The sequence below is a fragment of the Galleria mellonella genome, unplaced genomic scaffold, assembly GCF_026898425.1.
Source record: "Galleria mellonella isolate WM207_F2 unplaced genomic scaffold, CSIRO_AGI_GalMel_v1 utg36, whole genome shotgun sequence".
In the NCBI taxonomy this organism is placed as follows: Eukaryota; Metazoa; Arthropoda; class Insecta; order Lepidoptera; family Pyralidae; genus Galleria; species Galleria mellonella.
The window spans coordinates 1,444,531-1,465,897 of NW_026442086.1; positions in this window are offsets into that span (position 1 = coordinate 1,444,531).

Sequence of the window (21,367 nt, forward strand, 5' to 3'; positions counted from 1 at the left end):
TGTCTGACTACATTTTTAAGCCTATGCATTGTATACTTGCGTGGATGTACTATTTCCATTTTTATTCATTAAAGATTATCATATTTTTTTCAACGTTTATAATGGGACTATAACCCGTCTGTGACGATAGATGAGGATGAAAGCAGATCTTTTGACTCATAGTGACAGATTAACTAGGAATGAACCATGATGATTTTCAGAGAGGACTGTGTGGAAGTCAACCTGTTAAGGTACATTGTTAGCAGTGGGATCATCGTGTTGCTGGCGACATCGACACCTTTAGTGGTGCAGGCGTCCAGAGGTTGCGGCCACTGTTTGTCATCAGACGCTGGCTGTATGCTTGTTGTATATTGTATAAAAACCTATCTATCATCCCATACTAACCTGATCTTATTAGAAAGCGATGCAGTGTGATGAATTGCTTTATACCACCAAGGTCGTCAATATAAAAAAATAGTCGTCTATAGAAAACGCTATTTATTATCAAATAATTGTGTAAAGTAGGTATCGACCTATCTAAATCTAGTTCCTAGATGTATGTACAGAATATGTTGTAATTTGATAAACGTTGACGATATCCAACAGATTTCAACGTTCAACTGAGAATTTACCGATCATTGAAGTGGACAAACGAGTCCAGTGGAACGCGGCATGCGCGAATGGAAATATAAACAAGCATCTGGTCGACTGAGAGCATGCGCACCCGTCTCGGTGGTTAGCCTTCGATGGAAATTTGCTTGCACATTGCATAGGTTGCACCTACCTTTATTTATATGGGCATGTTTTTGGAAAATAAACATTTCACACGACATACTTTATGTTGTTTCTGTGAAAGTGATCCTTTGTTGGTGATCTTTGGTTGTTTTCTCCTTTATTATTACAGTGCACAGTTAACTACCCCTACGGGTCTGTAATTACGCGCAATTTGCCGGCAGATGAGTAAATGCCTTAAATTCTGGGTTGTTGGGAAAGTGAAGTGTTAATGCGACAAGTTGATCATAGTGTATCGTTCGTTTTAATTTGCAAACTGGGAAGAGATTCCGCGAACTTTGTCTCATGACCTAATGGAATGTACAATGTAGATAGGTTACTTAATTGGTCACTATGAGTATATATATATTGAACGAAACAGCATAACGTTATTTAGTAGTAGGTAGGTATATAATATTACTAATGCAGTTGAGGATGATAATAACTGGTAATTACTTGCATGATTTAAAGAGCCATGTGCTTCTATTTTGGTGTTTTTGGTTCTGTAACAATATACATACCTACTTTACCCCAATTCATGGAACGGAAGTAGGGTGCGGGCTGGGTGTGTCCTTGAAAGCGGCTTGTGAATCGGGACCGGATATGTCTATTCCATGTTTTTATTTTGATTCTTGATAACTCATCTCGTCTATAAATATCTGTTGTATGTACTTATTATTTGAACACAGAAACCAATTTAAATTGAGGATAATTTTATTTTTTGATTAACGTAAGGTCTCGTGAATTCTATACTATATGTTTGATCTCAAATAAACTAGTAGTTCTTTCTTGTGGCATTTAGCGTAAATTTAGCGTATTATGGCTTCTATATAAGATCTACATCTTATACTAATGTGAAAGGTTTATAGGAATAGGCTGTAAAGTTGCTGTAGAGTCATGTAGAGTCAATTTCTAGTGTTGTATTTGTCACGCTATATATACTTAATTCTCTATATGGCTTTACGTGCAATCTCACAAAATTTAGTCCACAGAAGTAATGTTTACAAAGAAATATAGTGAAAAGGTTTATAGGACAAATTGTGTGGCCATTGATACCTAGGTAAAAAAAGGTTAGAGGAACACGTAACTTATTGGTATAATTGGTATTATTCCAATTTGAGTACGATATAGTTATATAATTACAGTAAAATAGTACTGAGATATTTTGATTTTATTTTACTAATTGTAGATCACTTGCAATAATACAATACTGTAAAAATTTTCGGTAATTTGCCACTGTTATATACGTGTATTTAAACCATTACACATTACTCTGTGTAAACTATATAATATAGTTTTATACAATATGCATTGATTATCTGCCAACTAATAATTGGATAGATTATTAATGAATATTTAATCTACAAGATAGTATTAAGTGTATAAGTTTACACTGGTACACGTGGCTTTATGTGAAATAATATAATTGTATGCAATGTGTGGGCAAGATCTAGTGATATATGGTTAACTGGCGGCTATTTCACACTAACACTTATTAAGTATGTAAGTCCCTAAATAACAGTACACTGCATAAACGGATATCCTTTCTAAATTGGCCAAGGATAAATGCAAAATAGATAGGTACCTGTCTAGTGTTTGGTTAGTAATATTTCGCATTATCAAGAATGATTGTTTGACATCAGCATTCTCTTAGTAGGAGCCGATTGGTTTATATTGCCTCCACAATGCCAAGAATGCGAATCTAATTTCAATAAGCAGTAAATTAGTCTGTTTAAATACGATACCTAATAAATTGTGGAGCTTACACAACAGTTAGTATGATAGTTTCTAAAATAAGTAGGCATGTAACTATCTAATAGATTCTATGATAAATATTTAATTTTTATAGTCTGTTGTAGATATTGTAATACACTCGTTTAATTCATTTATTAGGGAACCAAAGATTAGATCATGCATGTTTATTTTTAATTAAATATTAACGTACAAAAAAAAACTTATAAGTACAATAAGTTAATTTATTTTTTAATTATAACAAAATTAACTTGAAAATTAATCTATCGGCGGGGAGAATCTCATTTCTTTAAATTTAATTTCTGTATCAGAAAAATATAAAATATCAAATGCTCGACCAATGAGGAAGATAAAGTGATAAATAAGTACTATTAAACATCTTATAAGAATAGCATTTGTGACATCCTATTCCTATGTATCCCTTTAGTATCATAAATATGTTAAGTTGTATGTTACTCAGTCGATTTCATAGATCGATAGACTTTATTCCAGATTAACATAAAATACTTTTTATCCTATTCCAAGAAGGCAAAGCCTAGTAATTTATATTTTAACTAGTGTCGTTGTATAGATAGAAAGTTACGTAGTACAACAGAGTGGAGTCGGCTTGCCTGTGTGTACGTTGTTAACGTTGGACTTGTGGAACTTTATTTATACCTTACAAGTCGCATGCCCGGCGCGCCTCGCTCAAAATATCATGTCGTCCCGGCGACTTCCGTTGATTCACAATCACTAGAGACTCATGGTGCGCATAACCACAAAGTGGCTAAAGACGTCACACGATTCAAGTCTTTGTAGATATTTGAATACTGTATGGGATGTATGTAGTGAATACGATTTGTCTTTTGTACGTACGTAATTTATTTATAAGTAGCGATTCGGCCCGGTTTTGCACGGGTAGATAGAACTTTACGAAAATAATACAATATATATATATATATATATATATATATATATATATATATATATATATCTAATTTTTATGACAAATCATTTACGGTGCAAGCTGTACGGCTTTGGAATGCTTTACCAGTTTCCTTACGAAATATAAAATGTACGGCTGGTTTTAAAACAAAACTGAAGAACTATTATTTGAGCAAGTTGTCATCTTCTTAATGTGTTTATATGTCTGGTTAGCATACTTATTACTTGTATACTTTTCGTGAACAGTATTTATATATTTTTATGTATTTGTGTAGGCGTTTATGTCCATGATTGTATATGTATTTGTATGTGTATGGTATGTATATATGTGTATATATGTATGTGTGTATATGTGTGTATGTATATATATATATGTATATGTATGTATATAAATATAATAATGAGTAGGGATAATATTTATATTATTATATGTATCACATCTCCCATATTTAGAACTAACAAAATTTTTCATCGTGCCTCCCACCAAACTGTTTATAATTACTCCTCTCCATCCAAAGGTTGCCTGGAAGAGATCGCTCTTAGCGATAAGGTCGCCCATTGTTTTCTCATTGTGATTATTTCTTGTAATTATTTATATTTATAATAAGTTTACTATTGTAATCTTTTGGAGGAAACAATAAAGAGTATCTATCTATCTATCTATCTATATATATATATATATATATATATATATAGTTTATGTCACTTGGTGATCATTGAAGATTAATAAGGAGAACAAAAACTTTAAATAAGGTGTGCTTTTTTATAAATAAAAAGATATTAAAAAAACATATATATTTTTTAAAACTTATTTTATATATCTCTTTTTGCTATGAATAGTGTTTTTTATACAATGGCTAGGGTTTTTACTTCTATGTTGGTTGCATATTAATTTTGTCACAATTGATTCCTTGAAATATTTATTTTAATTTGTTGATAATTTGTAAGAGCTTACTGATATTACAATAAATTAACCCACAGTCATATCAATTTTTTATAGTTATTAAAATAATTAGATCATGAAAAAAAAAAAACTGTTGCTCTACAAATTTAAAAGACCGGCAGCACACCAGCAATGCCTCTGATGTTCTGGGTAAATATGAGCGGCGATAGTCATTTACCATCAGGTGAGGCGCATGCTCGTTTGCCCCCTGTGTTATAAAAAAAAAAAACATCTTAAAAGGTTATAAACGTGAAGACGTAAGTACACAATCCAAAATACTCATTTTCGCATTTAATATTCATAACAACAAGGCTCACTTCAGATTTTGTATAGTATACCTGATCAAATACATCATAAAACATCGACAAAACAGAATTCAATCTTCTACCCGATAGCTGCGGCGCCTGCTTTTGATACTCGTACGTATGTAACCATGACAATGAAAACGTGCACCCATATATTTTTTATGTAACTTTTTATATGATCATTGTCCCTTGGTTTGGGCTGCAGACGATGAGATATCAAAATATAAGACACATTAAGTGCCGACACGGGCGTTAATGTTTTGTTTTATGCTTGGTACCCATTGGAGTTTTATTAATTTGTACAGGTATACAATTTGAGTATGCTATATTATGTTTTTGTGTATTCTACAACTAACAACTAGAATCTAGACCAATATTTTGCATTTGTTTAGATAATATACGTTTAGATGGAGCGTCGACTGTCAAAACGTTCAAAAAACCATTAATCAATAACAATCACCACTGTTACCAGTGTTATCTAAGGGCTGCAGCTGTTTTTTTTTTCAATAAAATATTTTGCAGAGATGTACATTATTAGTTGTTATTTTCTTTATTTATACCAATAATGAAGTACCGCGTTCGTGATTTTCTGTTCATCCAAAGTTTGACTGATAAAGAATGCTACTAGTATTAAGACCGCCTTTTGTACCTTATATTATTTAGGTCCAAAAAATTATTCAAATAAATAAATAAAATAAACTGAGTAGTAATTAAAATAGACTGACTGGGTGTACTAACCTTTCTACATAATAATATCACAGCGTAAGAAGTTCTTTAGCGACAGTGTTGTGATAATGCCTTGTGCATTAAGTATACAGTTTACATTTTACGGATAAATATTATGACAATACTTTTTCGATAAATCACTCAACCAATTAAACGGGCATTAGCGAATTGAATTGATACACGATCAATAGTTGGTATTGTGAGGGACGGTGTTCAATCGCTCACGGCCCATTTAACCCGCCTTATCAATCCGTGACGGTAGGCGCTAGGGGCGGAGGTCAATGCACTACCTTTGTAGTTTGTTAGGATTCCGTACTATTAACTGAGGGAAGTATATTTTACTCTGCAAAGAAAAGGGACTTCAATCGTGAGCTAATTGATGAACACCGTGGACGAGGTTTTTCGTAGATACCTTACATTGAAAATATTTGAATTTATATGGAGCGAGATTTTATTTCACACTAAAGCAGTCTTCAGTCAATCAACTAATTCAATCGTCAATTAACACAAGAACTCTGTTTTTTTTTTACAAAAAATAATATTGTGAAGTTCGGTACAGAATTAGTGACGTATTCTTGAAGAACCTAGTTGCAAAAAAAAAAAATATAAGAAGAATTAAAAACTTAACAATTTAAAATTCGAATTAAGTAGATTTAATAGCATTATACTGTAGTATTTAATTCATAATTATTGTAAAAAAAATTAATATACCTATCATACAGAAACCATATTTCTTTCTATCATGAAGTGAAATCTCTGATCCAAGGTTCTTAAGCGTGCAAATTTTTTAGCAAAAATGGTATTTATTTAAAATTCTCATTTAATAATAAGGAACCATTTTCCGCAACGGCAACCACACTCGGCTGATCTTTAGATCTTATAATTTTGATATCGTAAAGCTTCATTGACATGGTAAATAGGGGGTTCGAGTAATGACGCATCTATGCGTAAAATGGAAATATCTTTTATTTTATACGGATGCGTACATTGAAACGCGTATAATTTCTTCCGTGTGTATTAACTGTCGGTAGTTTATATTTATAATCGGTTATTTTTGATGTCGTAGGCGGCATGTTACGTAACCGTTTATAATTTTAGTCGAATGGTTAATAGTCAATCGATATTTTTTATTTATGATATAATAATGCTTTCAGTGAAATTTATGGGCGCGGCACGACTTGTGAATGAAAATTATAATTACGTGCCGACTTCTTTTTTGAATTTTGAATTATCTAACCAATAAGCAATTATGTACTTTATCATCACTGACGAAATGCAGCTAGTGTTCTTGACATCATTTCTTAAGGGGTGTCTCTCGCCTTTTAGGATGACGTCCGTTTTCAGTTTTGTTTTTATTTATTACTATATTACATTTGATCAGTACTATCACGGCTGTATAGGCCCGACATAGACTAAGCCACCCTTTCCATTTATGTGGGTGTTGTAAGAGGTGGCTAAGGGAACTCAATGGTCGAGGGACGGGCAGCAGCATCCTTACGAGAAGGCCTATGATTAGCAGTGGACAACACGACTTATATCATTATATTTTATCATTGCATCTTTTTCTAATTGCTGATAATGGAATACTAGCCTCACCTGTGCTGATGGTATACACTGGCGGGGTATCAGTGAGGGATAATAAAGTCAGTTCAGTTAGGCTATGTTGATGAATTCACCTGGAATTATGAACGATGGTTTCTAGGAGGTACCGCGAGAAGGTTAACTTGAGAGATTAACCTCCTTCGTCGCACTCACATCACAGCCTCACAATTAAGTTTCCTGAATTTACCCCGAAATTAGTCAAGCTTTTTTGATCTAATTACACGTAAGTTAAACTGGCTAGCTTTTGCTAGCAATGGAGCTACTAATCCCCTATTATTAACATTTTCTTCTTCTCTTCACTAACCTATCATTGACTTATTACTGGATACAAAGTTTCATAAGAGAAGAATATATATAATTCACTATTAATACGGCGACTTACTATACATTATATATCTTATATTTTTTTATTTCGCTTGCAGTGTAGCTGAATTATGTAGGGGGGAGGGAATTATTAGTAACTGTGATACGAGTCTCCATTGATAGCAATATCCCTGACTGGTCGACCTCCACGCTGTCTTCCCTGGAAAATATCGTACTTAATTCCAAATAAATTTATCACAATAGGCTAACTGATCTGCCTTTTCATCTTCCCTATCATCCCTGGTGCCATTCCATTATCAACCACTAAAAAATGTATGCTAATAAAAAATAATGATAAAAATGTATGTATGTATAATGCTTTGTTGTTCCTTTAATCGCTTATCACGACATCCTGAGGATGATATGGACTCGTCGTGTTCTTACTACATTTTTATGATATCGAAAATGATAAATAAGTTGACGGCCCACCTTATAGAAAGTGGCAACCGTCGCCTAAATTTATGAACGGCACTATGGTCATTGCGAAATACACTGACGTCCATGGTACTTTCATGCGTTGCCATTCCTGAGGACTATGGTGTTTTTATGAGTGAAAATGGCATTGTAACTATTAATTTTTATTTGATCATAATGGTTTTCAGGGGGAATCGTGTGGAGATTAACCTGATTGCTAGTAATGGGGGGTGTTAGAATCCATTACTAACAATAGCTTCTCCCACAGGACTATGGTGTTATATATGGGATAATCTATATTTTCATCACTGAAAATAAATAGTATTTTTGTAACTTGTTTCCATATATCGACATGACGATTTTTTAAAGAGCATACTAGATTGAAAAATAGAGGGCAAAAGAGGAAGACCAAGAAATAACTATATAGAACGGATAAAAAAAAAATAGGTGTCATGTAGTATAGGGAGGTCAAAGTATGACCTGAAATAGAGCTGGCTGGAAGAGAATGCATGAATTATGTGCACCGACAAGAGAAAACTTTTAAATGAAAAGAGAAGAGATATTTGTCGATATTCCACACCAACTGTTATATACAGTCATATTCATATTATCAAGTAAGTAGTATATACGTCATTGCATCCAGTTATTCAAACTTTCAAGTGAGAAAATACATTAAAGTAAGCGTCGACATTAAAGTAGGCATTTCTTGATTCTTAATATAAGTAATCGTATAAATATAGACATAAGATTATGTTGTATTTTTATACAGTTATTGTACAAAACAGTTGTAAAAAAACACATTGCATATGTGATGTTCCTACGATATTCAAGTAACAATGTTTTATTAATGTTAATAGCTTTTTACGTCAATTAAATTGTTCACCTGAGTTGACAGTTATGTAATATTAAATACCATTGCTTATTTATAGAAAGCTCTTATTTCAATGGATTAAAATTTTGATTCATAGAGTAGTAAAATAATTCTTATATTATAAATTTGAAAGTTTGTAAATATGTTTGGATGTTAGTTATACAATCAAGCTTAAACGGTTGAGCGGACTTCAGTGAAATTTAGTACATATGTAACTTATATACGTACTAATTTAAGCATGGGATAATCTAAGTTTAGATAATGATGTCTAAGAAATACGTCTTCAATTTAGAAGTATCATTAAAAAAAAAAAAACTCAGGATTGTTTGAATTAAAATCATAGTTAAGACTGAAAGGATGACCGGACAGACTTTTCACACTATTGATTATGGAATTTCCGGTGGTGGCATCTGGTGACATCAGTTTCTGAGCCGTCTTTTTTGTATTATGATGTGACTACCGGTTTTCGTGGTTGTTGTAATATTCCGCAAGTGGCAATAAATTATCTAATTTTAGATCATAGAACCTTAGAGGCCGTTACTTAAAATACATACATATTAATTGTATACATGGCTGTTGCCCGTGCCGTGATCGTGATTCTTCATACTTACGTTGACTATAGTCTAAAGTTTTTTTTTTTATTTTTCTCTGATTTCAAAATAAATAGTAAATCTATTAATTCAAGTTGCATTAAAAGAAACCTAATATTTTTTTAAATCAGTATAGACAAATAAATAGATAATATATATCTTTCAACATCTCATCCTATGTTTTTTATCTTAGGTTTTTTTTTATAAATCAAACAGAAAGCTCAAAAAGAACTGGCTTGGAATTCCTGGACTTATCTAGCAGTGTTAAAAAAAAAAATTAAAAATCATTCAATTTTATAGAAAAATAACATTTTGAGAATCACTCATCTTGTTACTGAATTGCGAAAATATTATATCGATATTTAAAGTACTTTATAAAAAACTAACAAACAAGTCTAATTAAAAATATGTTTTTAATTCATTATTTTTTCAGCTATCTACGGAATTTATCTAAACATATATGTAACATATAGTAAATCCATAGATACCCTTTGTGATATGTACATAAATTACTCATATAAAAGCGTAACTAACATGATTCGAAGATATGAACATGCAGCATAAACAAGTCTGAAAATAGTGAGCGTTAAGAAAAATAAATATATTGTTGAGTTACGGGCGAAAAAAATCTAGAGGTTGAGTGCAATGTATGACCTAGCCTATTTCGGGATTGTAAAAAAATATTAGATCTATATAACTATTAGAAGATCTTTTTCGCATTTTCTAATTTTTAAAGTGATGATGGCAACCATTTCTATCTTTCCATGAGATCACTGAATTAATTAATACATTATGCTGTATAAGAGAATAAAAAAGAAGGATAAGCAAGCTTAAGTGGCAATGGGCTAGTCATATAGTCATAGTTCAAAGAACCGACAATCGATAGGGAAGAAAGGTTCTCGAGTAGCGACCAAGGGCAAACGCAGTGTAGGACGACTCACCACCAGATGGAGTGACGACCTCAAATGCATTGCAGGGAGTCGGTGGATGCCGGTGGCTCAGGACCGTTTTTTATGGCAGGCTATGGGGGAGGCCTATGTTCAGCATTGGACAGATAATGGATGAGATGATGATGATGACTGATAATAAATTAATAATAAATAATCCATAACATTTTTGCGATTTAGTTATCAATATGAGTCATTATTCTGGCATAGTAATTAAGTAGTCGCAGTAACTTGCTAAGAATAATTTAAAAAATGTACATGGTTTATGGGGGTAAATGTGTATATAGAATGGTATATACTGCCTCGTAACGTATTGTGCAATATTCGATTTTCCCGATTATAATAGTATTCAGCGACACTCTCGCTAAGTTCATAATGTCATGCTTAGTTTGTATGCAATTACGAAACATTGGTTATTGTCTGTACTCTCTAAACAAACGGTCCGAGCTTAGAAATTCGTTTAGTTGTACGCTCCCATGAGTGTTCGTGCGAATTATAATCCGTCTCATTAGGCACAAAGAAAATGTCCGCTTTCTTTCTTACTTTACAAAGAGTTTGCGATCGAAAGTTCATCGCGCACAATAGCTACAAACGGCGATGACACCGGCTTCTTATCGAGCATCGCGAGCTGACTCACTGCCTATACAATTCTCTTAATTATTATAATTTTTCGTAGTCAAATTCATCCGCGCGATAACCGGCCGGTCCATCGAGTGAAAGTATTCCGATAATCATCCGTTCGCCCATAGAGGCAAGTTCAATGCCTTGATTATGAATGTTATTAAAATTATTAAACATTTTAACGTAACGAGTAACGTAAAAAAGCGTTAAGGATTTAAGTTTCTCTAATTTCAAAATAAAAAATTAATTTAGTACAATTTCTGAGCATGAAGACAAATTTTTAAGTACCAAGTAAAATATTAATTATTTACATAGAGATTTTTCAGTACTAAGATATTGTCTATTTATTTAATTCTTTTTTAAGTCTTTATTGGTGATTATTTTGTCGTATTATCTGTTGCTGAATATTCACCTCCACATAGAACGTCATAAAGAATTGTTCCCTATGGTGAAAGATGACTTCTCGAGTAGCGATCCCTTTACTGGATAGTTGTCGTTTCTTAGATCTATATGGTCAGCCCATTATCACTTAAGTTGTTATCACCGTAATATAATATTACAAAATACCACATCACTTTCTTTAAATTAACAAAATTGTATTATACTTAAATAAGCCCTAAGTACCTATTTCAAGAAGTATTTTTATTAGGAATAATTAAAAGCACATTTTTTTCTGCACAAGCGATTTCAATTAAAGAAAGTAATGAGAATGTCTGTAACTTGGTTCGCAACACTGCAGTGCGTGAAATTCCGTTTTGCTTTTGTACAAGTTACTAGCGGAGGCGTTTGTATGTGGGTGCTGTAACAGACGTAAGATCACGTAAAGATTGCTGTCACTTCCCTCCGGTCATATAAGCAGACAAAAAAGATCTTCTCTAAACAATTAAACGCACATAACTATACGTATTGCATAAACTTAGATCATATCGGAGAACTATTATTTAATCAGCGGTAATATCTACTTGTAAATAGATTAAAAAATAGACATTAATGACTGCAGGATGTCTTGAGTAAATATATTTCCTCGAATATAATTAGAGTCTACGAGAAGGAGTAGGGATATCCGCATATTTTATAATTATTTAAAAAAATATCTTTTCGGATTGTTTTTAACATTTAATGACCACGAAGTTAGAGGAGGAAAGGGATTGTTTGTAATGCGGTCTAACAGTCCGATTACTAGCAATACATCATATCAGGACGATTTCGTATTCTTATAGAATTCGTCACGATAGGCTGACCTGCTTTCATTCTCACCTATCATCTCATTGGTGCTCCGCCAGCGTATACAGCGTATACGAGGTGACAATTCCATTTTTATTCATTAAAGAAAGAAAAACCACAAAGTCAGAAAAAGAAAAGGAGTTAGTAGTGAACAGTTAATATCTAATATAATAATAAATAAAATAAACAGCATTGGTATTATAATTTATAAAAAGTCTAAAGGGTATTGATTGAAAAACACTTCACTATCAATTCTCAATAATGTCTGTGGCGAGTGGTCGCTGCACGTTGAATGCAATCTATTGATAATAAGTGAAAATGTTGTTTGTTTTTATTTCTCGTGTCTAGATAGAAGCGGACGATAACTTCGCTCCTTAGTTACTTGTCTGTACAACTAATAGATTGGAGAAATGGCAATTGACTTATTTCAATTAATTATCACAATCTAGATGTTTCGTAATTGTAATATAGGTATGCAGTTGCAAATAATTATGTATTCGCACTATTGCCGTTTTGTGTTACGCAGTACACGTCTATTTAGTTATTTTCTACATAGCTGTAAGTAAGTCAACCGCTATTTTACAGGTATATTGTTTTATTATTTTATCTATCTATTAATATATCATCATCATCATATCAGCTTTTAATCGGTTACTGCTGAACATACACTTCCCCTTTGGGGATTTTGTTAGTAGTTGCCGTGAATACGGGAAAGGAAGGAATGACTTATTCTATGCCGCGATCACACAGTCATTTTATGTGTAAATGTATATATGGTATAATATAATATAAAAAAAGCTAAATCGATCATTTTCTCATACCTTAGAAAAACTTATTTAGTTTTATGAATATTATTCACTTGGGAATTTTCTAAAGGTCTTTTATTTATATTTCTTTTATGAAACAGAATGGCAAATAAACTGACGGTTTACCTGATAGAAGACTAGTCGTTGCTTACAAAACTACATGATATGAAGAGCACTATTACAGAATTTACTACATATATGTATTTAAATATATATGTATAAAGTGACAAAATAGAATCTCTTAATTATTTAATAATGAGATAAGAAAAATAAATTTTCCAAATTGATAGATAGAGTTAAAGTTGTGTATTATGTAAAGAAAAGAAAGGAAAAACGTCTCGTTAGCATCTCAAAAAAAAAAAAAAACTATAATATTTAAGAAGAAAAAATCTAAATAAAAATGGCCAAAGGTTCATTGTTTAAACATGTAGCCTACACGTAAAGGCGAAAACATAATATTGTTAAGTGGGCTATACGTTCACAATGGAGTTAGTTTTCATATTGTTGATATATTTGTATTCATCGCAAGTAATACGTACTTATACACTAGAGACAAATATATCGAGATATAGATATTATAACTATATATCTATTAGCGTTAGTGCGTTCTGGCAACTTCATTGTTTTCCCAAGACATTTGGAAACACAGTTAAGAAACCGAAAGGTCTGTCCATATTTGCGATGTTCTAGTTCTTGAATAGCGCACGAGTTACCTTGAGATTGTTAAATTTAAACATTTTGACTCAAGTTATTTTATTGTTATGCTGATATCTAAGAATTCAATCGCTTTATTAGTTGTCTACAAGAATAAGATTAAGTGTATAAAACGGTGTTTGGATTGACTTAACCTTTTCTTTGAAAAATAAATAATAGTGTTTTAAGTTTTTGATTTATTATTTTACTTCAATAAACATTACAATTTCGTGGCATTGGTATGAAGATAATAAGGAATAAACATTGTTCCTGTATTTATACAGTTTAGGAAGATGAATTTTGTTGATGATGATCAAACCGCTACTAAAATAGGTCTATAGGCCTCTTGTAGGAGGACGTCGTCCATTCCTAAGGATCAATAACAATCACTTTGCGTATCAATAATTTAGACAATCAATGAATATCTATTTTCTCAATTTCCTCTACCCAAAAGTTGTTTGGAAGAAATGACTTAGCGTTAAGGCTGCCTTTTGTATTCATACTTCTCATTACATTTGACTGTATTTGTTATTTTATAAATTGTTTAATAAAGTGTGACATAAATAAAATTAATAAACAAATATGTTGAATAACTTATAAACAAAATAGAAGTAGAAATGGCAGTCCTTTCATCATTATTATATCATTTCAATGTCTATTGATGCTGTTGTTGTTACGCGCATTGATCGATTCCATTTGTATTATTAAAGTGTATAGAACTGTATCAGGGTAAGTATATAAACACGTTGAAACAATCGTTTAAGAATTCATTGTTTTCGTAAGCTGTGAAGGTAATAGAGGCTACCTGTGTAGTATTCGTTTTCATTCGCTAAACATTAACCTTACTGAATTGATTTAGAAATGAACTGATGATGCAAAAATATATTATTAAATATTACAAAACATAGCCAAGGATTAGTTTTAATTTTTTAGTCAGTTTTAAAACAGAATAGTGCTTTTAAAACGTCAATTTAGAATGCCATAAAAGACTATAAATAAAGATTTCTGTTTTTTAATTTTCTTTTTCAGCTTTTGTTTTTAGTTCAAAAATTATCAAAGACGTAAAAATAAATATAATATTTTTTAAATTATTCCATTAAATATTTTTAATATTTTACAGGTAGTTATTTTAACTTTGTAAAACATAGCTCGATTTATTTTTAAATTTTTATTACAGAACTATCATAGCATTCAAGATTAAACAAGAAAGAATGAGAGGAAATACTAGATGGATAACTGCAATCGATTGTCAAGAATAGAAATGTCTAGTGTAGTTTTCAAAATTTTGAAGAAATTTGAATGTAACAACAAGAAGGCTTGTTAGGTGGCAACGCATGGGGGGTATCATGTGCGAAACAGTATACTTTGTTATGTCCATGGTATTGCTCATATCTATAGGCGACGGTTACCACTTTCCATTAGGTTGGTCATCAGCTAGTTTGCCATTCTAAGTTGTATAAAAAAAAAAATCTAAATAGGAAGAATGAACATTATTGTAAAATGAAACTGATGGCGGAATCTCCTCGTGCTCAACAATAAAAGATAGTTGTGGTAACGGATGATCATTATGTCCTCATTTCACATGCATGTCATGAATTTTTAGAATCTAGCTCTTTTAGGTTGTAGTTCTCTAGTAGATTCCTTATAAACCTATTTTAAATTTAAGTTAGTATTTACGTATTTGGTTATGGCTACTTGTAATAATATTATTTAAATTAAAAAGTTCATTTTTATGAATCTGCCAAGTAGTAAAAAACTAGTTACATACTGTTTAATGTTTGTTAATAAAACCGGTCGCATTTAACGTAGGTGAATATACAAGTTTTTGTCAGCACATCCATTCACAATCTTAAAAGTTTGGGCGTCGAACAGTCTTACTGGCGGTGTGAGATGTTACCGATTGCTTACAAGTGGTCTAACGGTACTGTCTTTGTGAGTAAGCCGCAAAGCCGTATGCAATGAAGATAACAAGGTTAACGGAGCGACGTGCCTCGGGCATACAAAATAAACCCATATGCACGTGAAACTTGAAAGAAATAACTGTGTAATATTACGATTGCCCAGTGTTACGTTGTTCGCATAAGCACAGGTAATGCCTCAAGAACCAGTTCGGAAATTCTATCTAGATTTTAGTTGTCATTCTAATTTATATGTTGATGCGATAATATTTACCGTTCTAGCATCTATGAGACACGGACAAGTTACTTGTTAGATAAATGTCGCTTCGTTTTTAATAATAACGATGCAGACATCTGTTCTCAAAGAAAAGAACCATCTATATGAGGTTTTATGTCTGATCTCAATCGTGTGTTTTTTGAAGCTTTTTTCATTGTTTTCAAAGTATACTATATACTTTAATTTCATGTAAATTGCTTAATAATAATCTTTCAAAAATGTGGTAAGAACATAATTGCTTATTCGAAATGACATTGATCATACTGCGATAAAAATAAATTCTCAAATGTTTATAATCATATCCTGTTTAGTTTATGTAACTTAGTGGTTACACTAAGCTCCAAGCCTTTGAGTGTTTGGTCACCTTCGCAGCTCCGGGGCTTATATTGGTGATAACAGTGAAAGTGCCACAGTTGAGGGGTCTCGCTACGTTCAACTAACATTGTACGATGACGGTCACGGTTCGCTAATTTGAATGCAGCCGTGATGTTTGTAATAGAATAATCTCGTTGATTGATAGACTTATTATATGATGATGTGATTCCAGGAAAGTTTTTATTGTCACAAAACGGGAGCGGACGCTGATAATTTGTCAAAGATATGCCTATTATGGACTTGTAATTGAAAACTGGTGTTATGCAATGTTGAAGTTACAGAGAAATGATCGTTAGCGTCCGCCTATACATGCTTAAAAGGCTCTAGGCGTTTTTCTTCATTCAATACCGAGTTCATATTAAAATTTAAGCATTTCGGTCATCGACCCTTGAAGATTTTATTGCTCAAGCAATAGATTGAATCGATAATCGTCGTAATATCTATGTGAAATCACTGAACTGTGCTGTGTGTGAGAAGTCAGAACCACCACAGCACCGTTTCGAAAAGCAATTCTGCGATTTATAGAACATCTGTGGGAGCTATTAAATACTAATTGAGCGATTTGTCCATTTATTTTAAGAGTTAGAAATTTTAACATTCACGAAATCCAAGGTGAAAATAACATTACCATGTGAGATCGTACTAGAATTATAAACGATGTAACGTACCTACCTGTGCAAAAGATACAAATTAATGTCAATGAACTTGACATAACATATTTGATGAATACCCAGTATTCTGTTGAGAAAAACATAAAAATAAATAAACGTTCCACTAATCTTTGTTACAAAATCTATTGAACAAATTGAAAATAATGACACTGGCCGCCATCCAGGCGACCGTCTCGTGAAACTACAATGTGTTCTAATAGTGAAATATAAAGCTTTGTATAATGTAATGCTTTTTATATTTATCAGGTGTGCCGCCATGTAGTTGTAAGTTGTAATGCGTGTGTAACCAAGTATTTGACTTTCACTAGATCAAACTGTTCGAGATTAACTCGCCAAAAAAGTTCGCAAATGATTTCGTTTTGTGCTCTATATAGCAAAGTCACGCCAGGGCTATCGGCTTTGTACCAAGGTCGGAAACCGGATGGTATCACAATACTGTACTTTCGTACTCGATCATCGAAAGCGAATGCTATGTCTCCCGTTTTGGTGACAACTTTCTGTGTATGTTCGAACCACTTTTTGTCCTTTCCAAACTGAAATGTTGACAAAACATCGATCGAATATATTATCTGAACAAGTCGACTTTCCTCTGTTATGTAAGTTTTGGATAATATTATTGTTATAATGCAGTCGAAGAAAATTAAAAGTCCTTTTTTATTTGCTTGTTCCATGGATGATACTTTTGTTCCGGGCACTCATTATAGAAGAAGAAGACAGTCTGTTGTCATCGTGCTGGCCAGAGGGTTTGAGATAAAATTTTATTTCAAGATGTTTTTCTCTTACTTTAATATACTGTAATTTGTTCTTACAGTAAAGAATATAGTGTATTTATAATATGTGTAATTATTTATTTATTTATGCTTATAGCATACCATATTTCTGGGAGGGTTATCTACATTAACAACAAAAAGTGTAAGGTAGTGGCAAGAAACATACATTTGAGAAGTTGCTATTGGCGGCACTGAATGTTCTGTGGTGTCATGGTATTATTTAAGTCTATTGGATATCACTTTCCATAAGTTGGGCAAACAGTTTGTTTGCAGTTTCCAATGGCATAAAAGCTTACTATATTACATAATACAATATTGAATGTTTTTAAATGATCAAAACAAAAATGTGGAATCGTAGTGCTGTTATCTATCTAAGACTTTTTCCGCGTGATTGGACAAGTTCATTGGCCGAGATAAAAAGAAGTATATGTCTTTCTATATTTCCAAATACTGTCTATAAATGTACAAATATTAATGGTGATTGGTTGAGCTGTTAAAGGACCAAAAACTATCAAACGAACAAACACATTTTTACATTTATAGCAGATTATTTATTCTTATTGTATTGGTAAGGATAGTCTATTATAAAAACTTCAGTTAGAGTTTTACCGTATATCGTTAATAATTTTGCATTTTAATTTTTGACAATTCATGACCAGAGTTAAGATTAACAATTTGGCGTATAATATATTATTGGAAAAAATATATTATTGAAGTATGAATATTCGTATATTATATAAAAATTCCTACCTATTAACTAATTAATTTATGAGAATGTTTTATTATCTCCGTTTGTTAATAGACTCCACAAGTAACAATTATCTTTTGCTTCCAACTGAAATATTTACATCGTAATTATAAGTGAAACCTTATGTAAGATTAATGACTCAACAATATAATTTTATTCTTTTATTACCCAGTCAGGTAACTTCTCGAAGTGCAGTTTGTTTACTTTGAAACATTGGGGAAAATCTCACAATCATATAACCATTTTGTTAAGTAACAAAAAATCGGAACACGAACATAGATGTTGAATGGGGTGGGATCATAAATCTGTGAATTTTGTCGTCGACAGCAAAAAATTTAAGACGTAGCGCCACTCTACTACTGATATAGTAATATGGTTTCAAAAAATACAAAAGAAACCCATTAGTTGTGTTGCTTTGTTTTGTCTCTTTTGGTTTCAACACTTGTTTTTGATACTAAACAATTTAACAACATTTGTAAATAATAAATTTTATTTTGAAATACTACTATCTATATAATATTTCAATTAGTTTATTTCGTGCTACATATGTGCATTTTTAATGGATGATAACGGAATGGCAATCCCGTCTGCCCTAACGATATGCGCTGGCGAGGCACTAATGAGGGATGTTAGGTAATAATGAAAACAGGTCCGTTAGCCTATTGTGATGAATACACATGGAATTCAGCCCTATGGTTTCCAGGGGGGACCAGTGGAGATCGACCAGGGTATATTGTTAGCAATGGGACTTGTAGTCCGCGTTACTAACAATTCCTTCCCTGAGTTAAAAATGGTTATGCATATTATTTTTTCCAAAAATTAGTTGTCATGCATACAAGTGACTGTGACAGTTTCATCTATATATAGATAGTTATTTATAATATACTAGTTCAAAGTGAATTAAAATGACTTCTAGCCTTGACATGAAAACATTTAATTCAGGCGTAGCAATTAATTTAACTGAGAGGCGGACTATGGAAGCACTACAACTTCTGATATTATCTCGATCAATGACAAATTGTTCTCGTCCGTACAATAGATGATTTACTACTCCATATCTGTCTAAACATTATTAAATGATTATTAATCTATAAATCATTAGAAAGACAAAGTTTCAAGGTCAATTCAAGTCAATTTGTTGACACCGTCCGAGGCTTTGGAAACTGTACTTACACTTATGGGAAAGTGATGTTTCTGATTCAATTTTACAAGCTGTAACTTGTTCTAATGCGGAGTGTTCAGAAGGTAATTAATTAGCAAATCAGAAGCTTTAAACGTAATAAAAATAATAATGTATACAAAAACAGGATGACCTTAAATTAAAACCTGTGGCAATAAAGCCTAAAGGTCATCATAATTTATATCGCGTGTGTCCTAGTTTGGCGCATTACAATTTGGCTCATGTGGGTGCGTTGTCGTTAAGATCACGGGTACTACAGTGATTTTTTTTTTTAAATTTCATGTTTTCGATACTTGGAGTTAAAATAATTATTATTCGAGTGTTATGAGCAAAATTCGCTATTACTTATTGTATGTTAAATACAATTATTTTTCTTTCGAGCATCGAGCACTTGGATTGTATGGAAAAACTTTAATTATTTACAATATATTCATATATTGAGGAAAAGGATTGTTAGTTAATTGGCTCTAACATCATTATTACTAGCAAAATATATACGAGTCGTCACGATGGGCTAACAGACCTGCTTTTATCCTCACCTATCATCCTCACTGATGCACTGCCAGCGTATACCAATACTCGTGTAACAATTTATTTATATATAATATTTTTGAGAGAATCATGTTTAATTAGCTATAGATAACATTCGGACGTATACTCTTCTAAAATATATGTTTCAGGAAGCTTTTCAGATACAACTTGTGAGTTTATACAATTTGAAGTACCTTAAACTTTGATTATGCGTGATTCATCGGCTCAGTGCGCTACTTACTAGGCAACGTATTTGAAGTTTAGTTAGAAAGTAAACCACAACTTTACAGATCTATAAGGTAGCGTATGGGAGATGATATGGTTCGAAAGTGTGTGAATACTAAGACGTTTACCTATGCGATGAATGATGCTGGCTTGTGGTAGTTCTTTAGAATATTTTGAGAAAAAGGTTCCTTGTAGTAAATAACAAGAAATCGGTTTAGGATCACGTTGAGATTCCGTGCTTTTTTGCGTCATGATGCACGATATATTAAAAACATTATACTGTGGTCTGTACTCATTGGATAAAGTACTCGCATGAGTAATTTTATTTTACTACGACAGCAAAATACGTTCACATCTGAATAAGAGTTAGTGTGTGGGATTGCGAGTCAGCAAGGTCGAGGTTGGCACTAAATACGTTGTCGCCGCAATCTCGTTTATTGCGTAAATTCGTCGTACGCATGGCAAATAATATAGTCAGTCCAAAGTTTTCAATCAACTGAATAAATTGGTAAATGTCACGAACTTACAATAATTTCTATCATTGAAAGTTAAATCAATCTCTTCAGATTAGAATTGCCGTGCATTGAATGACACTACATCAGTCAAGTTTAGTAATGACCCATAGTTTCACTTCTCTTTGTATTTGGGTTGTAAGTATAAATTGCTGAAGATCAAGCGACTATTGTAAACTTATTTCTGAGTAGGAGTGGTTGATTTTTTGCAATGTTAAACGCAATCAGTCAGCATAATTGTGAAGGTAACGTTTCAGGTTGGGATAACAAATGGCTGCGGAAGTGACTGAGCATTATGCAGTTTGACTGAGTTTGACCAAGGTGTTTATAAATGGTGGCCTTACACGGATAGTTGTTTGTAATTAGGGGTGTTTAATGTTACTAGATGATTGCCGCGGCTTTGCTTGTGCGAATCTGCTGTTTTCCTTTCCCATGAGAATTGCGGATACTTTCAGTGTGAGAAATAAGAAAGAATTTGCCGAAATTAAATTACGAGTTTGTTTAAAACCTCATGTTTCTAAGTCCAACTGTTTAGTCTGTACGTTGTCAAATAGTGTCAGATATGAACATAGACTTAAATTCTAATCCCATTTCGTGTTGAAACTGATAAAATAAAATTTTAATATATTTAACTACTATGGCATAATAT